The sequence below is a fragment of the Cetorhinus maximus genome, chromosome 36 (genome assembly GCF_964194155.1).
Source record: "Cetorhinus maximus chromosome 36, sCetMax3.hap1.1, whole genome shotgun sequence".
NCBI lineage: Eukaryota > Metazoa > Chordata > Chondrichthyes > Lamniformes > Cetorhinidae > Cetorhinus > Cetorhinus maximus.
Genome location: NC_135914.1, coordinates 1,262,801 through 1,268,800, shown reverse-complemented (window position 1 = coordinate 1,268,800; position 6,000 = coordinate 1,262,801).

Here is a 6,000-nt window from a genome sequence, read left to right as displayed (position 1 = left end):
TCTGCCGATTGAAATTTCCTGAGCTCCTCCATCCATTCTATTCCCTGATTTACAGCTATTTCTGCAAATGTTACTTGCATCATCCGTAGTGAACAGCGATACAAATCACTTGTTCAGTTCATTTGCCGCCTCCAATATTTTCAATTATTAATTTCCCAGATTTCCTTTGCAAAGGACGAACGATAACATAGTTAATTATGTTCTCATTTGGAAATCTGTAGAATTTCTTACCACGTTCTTTATATCTCAAGCATGGTTTCCCCCATACTTTAATGTCTCATTCCGTATTCATCGGTTTTGCCATTCCTTCATGTCCTGTACAATCTCCAATGTTCTGACGTGCCACCAGCCTTTGCACCGTTATCTGCTTTAGTTCTTCATCCCTTTAAGGTTGATATTGTTTTTATTTACTTATTTTTTAGTTAGGCACGTTTGGTGGGCACACGGCTTGAATTTTCTATTTTTTCTTTCGCGTTGGAAATTATGTATTCTGTATATTCTGAAATATCCCTTTAACTGTATGCTGCTGCATTTCTATTGACCTATTTATTAACTTCATTTGCCAGTTCACATTAGTTGCATCTGTACTCATGCCCTCATTGTTGCTTTTCGCTTCATTTAAAATGCTAGTTTTGCACCAACATTTATTCCATCAAACTGAGTGTTAAATTCAACCACATTATGATGACGGCTACCTGGGGCGCCTTCATATTGAAATATTTAATTGATACTCCATTAATGCAAACTACCAAGTTTCAGTATAATCTGCACTATAGTTGGCTTCCAAACGTCCTGTGCTGCTATCAGGAATGCATTCCATGAACCCTTCAGCTATGCCCCATTTGCCCATCAGATCGTTACAGTTTATGTAGATTAGTATTGTCCATGAACTTCGCTAGTCCTTTCCGACAATAACTCATTATTTGACTTTTATTACTTTGTCCTACCGCCTCTGTACTGCTCAGATGTCTGTACACCAGTTCCGAAAGTGATTTCTCACCTTATCATTTTTCACCTCTTTCCAAACGCCTTCTACTTCCTGATTTCCCTCTGTGTTTTGTTACCATCATCAGTAATCAACAGAGACAGTCCTCCATCAAAAGTCTGCCAAACTAAGTACGTATGGCAGATTTTCTTCCCTGAAGGATATTAGTGATCCAGATGTAATTTTGCAGCATTCGATTACATTTTCATCATCATCATTTCTGAGACTTGTTTTCAATTCCACATTTCATTAATTAAATTTTCAACCCCAGAAGGCCCAATTCGAACTCATACCCCCAAATCATTAACACGGGATTCTGGATATCTAGTCCACTAATATTATGACTTGGCCACGGCCTTATTTTAATTTCGTTTTCTGAGATTGCTTTGAGATTTTGTATCAGCCTTCTGCCAGATTCTGTATGAGTTTATGCTTGGAATGCATCGTTAAAAGTAACTCGCTTTAGTTAGTTAGTGCCATTTCACTGAATATCACACAGCAAAAAACGATAGCCACGTCCAAAGGTGCTGCAGAGCACGCATGAGGGCGATACCGGACTATTTGGAATTAAATTATTAACGTCCAAAGTCGAGCCAGTGATATTACTGAAGCAATATGAGATCCAGAGGTGGGGTTGATGATGTATTTTCTCTGTTTCCTCACAGAAAGCAATTTGCATTTTATTTTTACTGATATTAAATTATTACGCTTTGAGTTGTACAATTTTCTCTCAGTGTTAAGAAAAATACAAGATACATGTACGTCTCTGTCGTAATGCATTTGATCATTTTTAAAAAGTAAAAAATTGTTGCAACATTAGTAACCGGTTTAGATAAAATAAAGGATAATTAAAGGGCTCTGGGAATGATTCAGCTCAGGGTTTAATGCAAATATTGCCAGCAGCATGAAGAGGACTAAAACTTCAAACTGAAGAATGCATCTTACAATTGAGCATTTACAGAAAATATGTTGCATGATTCACGAAATTATTGATGTTTCTGCCAAGTGACTATAGCCATTGAGTGTGCAACATGTGTGTGAGGAGGGCTCTGTTCCTTCTCAGCCGCTAAAAATGCCTTATGCACACCCATTGATCGACATTTTTCAGTCAATAGATCCTCATTAAAATTAAAATTGCAAAGTCTATGAAACTGGTTATATGATTTTACTGTTGCCTAAATCTGTTAGCCTCATATATCTGTGATCAGTGCATGTTATTTTAAAAAATATATTCTAGCATGGCAATGCCAGAACTCCATGACCACCAAGGATTTCTATATAACATTACATTGGTCATATTTATGTCGTGGAATTGAAGCTGCTGCACAAACATAGTCATGTGTGGGGTGACTCAGGCCAACATCAGAGAGCAGCAACAGAACGGGATGAAATATCGTGTCTCAGCAATTATGCAATAAATTAATGCTCTAAAGAAGTAAGTGCAAGCTATAGTTGCTTGCCGTTTTCCTAGCAAATGATTTGAAATTTAATCCCTAGAACCCCAACAACTGAATCTCCCGTATCTGAAAATATCCCCATCGGCGGTGATGTTGGGGTTGCGAAGTGAGGAATTATTGACGTTGTAATATTGCTGATTAATAGAGGAGACAAGACGTGACAAAAGATCCAGAATATCAGGAGCTATAAGTGGCCGCCAGAAGTATAATTAAAGACATAGATGTGAGTGAAATCCGGGACGTATCAAACAACATTTTGAGGCAATGGCAGAAGGTGCCCTTTGATATATACGAAATATAATAAGTGGGCATGAGGAATTACAAAGCATAATATACTTGGCCCGAGGGTTATCGAAGTCACAATCTCTCCTCCGGCAGCTCAGCTATATCCTCAGTTCGGCTTATATGAAATGTCTAACTAAAAAAAAAAAGAAAATACTGCAGTTGCTGGATGTTACCTTGTGTAAATTGATCAATAATTCACTTTTATTTGCATTACTTTGAAAACAATTTTTTGAGTGCGTCGCCCTTCCATTCCCCTTGTCAAGTTGTTTCTCTCCATTGCTCTCTCTCCCACTCTGAGTCAGAACTTGGAGGTATCGTCTGGTTGGTGAGATCAAATCCCTTCCTTCTCTTTGTCTTGGCTGAAATATTCAAATTTTCCCTCTTCTCAGTTACTGTTCTCCACTCTCCTTAATCTGAAGGATGTCTGGTTGAAAAATGAACACTAGAGCCCTCCGTTCTTGCAAGCTATCAAATATCCAACATTTACCACACATCACTTTAAAAGCCTTTTGAAATGCTGACATGCCCCAAACCCGGTACTTCCCCGAGCACCACGCTTTATGCCTCAAATGGAAGTCCCTCCCAGTCATGATTATTTCAAACACCATTGAAGGAAAGCTATGATTTCTGAACCTTAATGCCACCAAACTGGCGTCAGGAGTAGGAGCACAGATGTCGAGATGTCAAAGCTTATAGACTTAAGAAGTAAGTGAAATAAGTCATAACTGAACATTTGCAGACTAGTTCCCATGAACAAACAAGAGTGCAATGGCAAAGTAAAATCGGAAATTCGCCGAATAGTTATGTCCCTAAAGAGGAGCCTTCAAAATGCCTGTCTGAAATCCAAAATTGAATTTTCAAAAAAAAAAAAATAGCCCTAGATAAAAACAGGATCCAGCATAATATTCAAATAAAATATTCCTGATCTTACTGACAGAGTTTTCTTCTAACTGACTTTATTTGGGGAGGATCAAAAACTCATATCGGTTCGAGGGGAAAGAAAACAATCGGACAATGATAATTATTGATGGTTACAGGCCAAGGGAGCTCTTTAGCATTCTTTTATTACATGGAAAATGTCTTGCCTTAATTTTATGTTGTTCTATTTTAATCAGTAATAAACTAAAGCACTCGTGTAAAATTATCAGATTAGTGTCCTCTCAAGGTGTGTATTACTACATCTTTTTGACAGAGACCAAATTTCACGTTGCAACGTGAAAGATTTTCGGTTTTTCTGCAGCTTATTGGAAGATATGCTGCATGCCCTGCATCATCTGCAGTCATGTGCGTGGTGAAATGGCTAACCAAGTCCACACAGTGTTTTAGAAAAGTCCATGGTTTGGAAAAAAAAAAATGGAGTCCTCCCAATTGTTGATAGGATATTAAAAGATCAGAAATATAAACAGGGGAAGACCAAACAGGTTCACCAGACTGCCCCACCATTCAATGCTATCACGGTTCATGTACTGCGTTCTTAAATCCATATCCGTGACATGTTCCCATAATGTTTAAACATCTTCCCTATCGAAATGTGTCTACATCTACATTGAATGCCCGTTGCCGGAGAAATTTTCAAACACCAGCAATGCTGCGAGTTAAAGGAATACATTCCTCCTCTTCTACCACTTCATTGGAAAACTCGTGAATTTTAAAACAGCGCCACCTGAGCAACCACCATGTAAATCCCATTCAGAATCTTATATTTAACACAAACCTTACATTTCAGTCTTCTAAACGTCAATGCTTTCCACATCGTATGCTCAGCCTTCGATCATATGATATCCCTCTTATCACAGGTGTCGCCCTCCTGATTCCTCTATGAGCTGTCTCCAACGCAATTAAGTTGTTATTTTGATAAGTTGACCGAAACTGCACGCTGTACTCAGGGTGTGATCTCACAGTTATGTTGTTCTGTTGCCTTCCAATGGAGACATTTTTGCCTTTAACTTCTGAATATGCTCTGCACGCACGCTGACATTTTGCTGTTCATGCACTTGGGTACGGATGTCCCACTTTATCAAAGCATCCTTCATGCTCTCTTCATTTAGAAAACATTCCGATTTTATGTTCTTCCTGCCTCTGGAAAACCTCATGTTTTAGAACATTATACTCCATTAATCAAATTTTGGCAACCCACTTAACCTAACTATATCCATTTTCAAATGTTTTGCATCCTCCTCAGAACTTGCTTCCCTCCATATCTTGGCACCGTTCACAAAATGCGTCATAATGCAGGCAGCTTGTACATACAAGTCACTCATGTTGAGCATAAATAGTTAAAGCCCTATCAGTGATTCTTTCCACTTTAGACAGTTTGCTTGTGGAGTAGTTATTGAAGTTGGAAAGGTTTTGTGAAGCGAATTCCTGCCAGGGCCGATTAGATCAGTTGTTAGATAATGCAGCTATCCAAGACCCGTGTTTGCTGATTTATTTATCTTAAACATATTGCTTTTTGTATAAATTCTGTTAACGTTTAACTGTTTGCAGGTGGAGAAATACCCAGTCGCAACTCGCAAACCTCCAGCATTCAGTGAATTAGTAAATTAATTGAATGCCAATATTGTTTGTCTGAATGATTCTCAGGCCTTTCCTGAAACAAAGTGTTCCAATTTACGTAAAAATCGAAAAAAAATGCACCAACTTACTTGTAAGTTGAGAAAGTTAAAAGACGCCAACTGGCATAAGATGCATCATTCAAAGGCAGAAAGCAGAGCTGCACTTAAAATCATCTCTCACTTTATGCAGTCATAGGCTGGAGCTGACCAAGCATTTGCACATGTACAGACACTGCCCCGCAAGTTTTTGGAGATGAAAGGAAACACGTAACTATTGTTTACACACGTCTGAAAAGGGGAAATAAAGTTCCACTCTCCACCTTTCATCCAATAGATGTTTTCTGTGGAGGAATAAAATACGTGTGTAATTGTGAATGAAATAAACTACACGTATAATTGGGAAAGGAAATTAAAATACATGTATAATGAAATTACTGTAGAATGTCCCCAAACAATCACGCAGTCAGCACATAAATTTAGCAAATCAAAGGGCCACTGCTACCTTCCCAGACTAAGGGGCTCCGGATGTCAGATACGGTGGCAAACTCTAAGAGAGAAAAAAAACTATTGTGCGTGCATTGCCCAGGATATGTAATCATTAACACTATCTATTTGCTGAACCATCGACATTGTCCTGTCTAATCGTTAAATCATTAAAACTGATCGCTAGCCTTTGAAGCCATTTGAAACTATTGTAATTGCCCAAGTTTCTGTCACG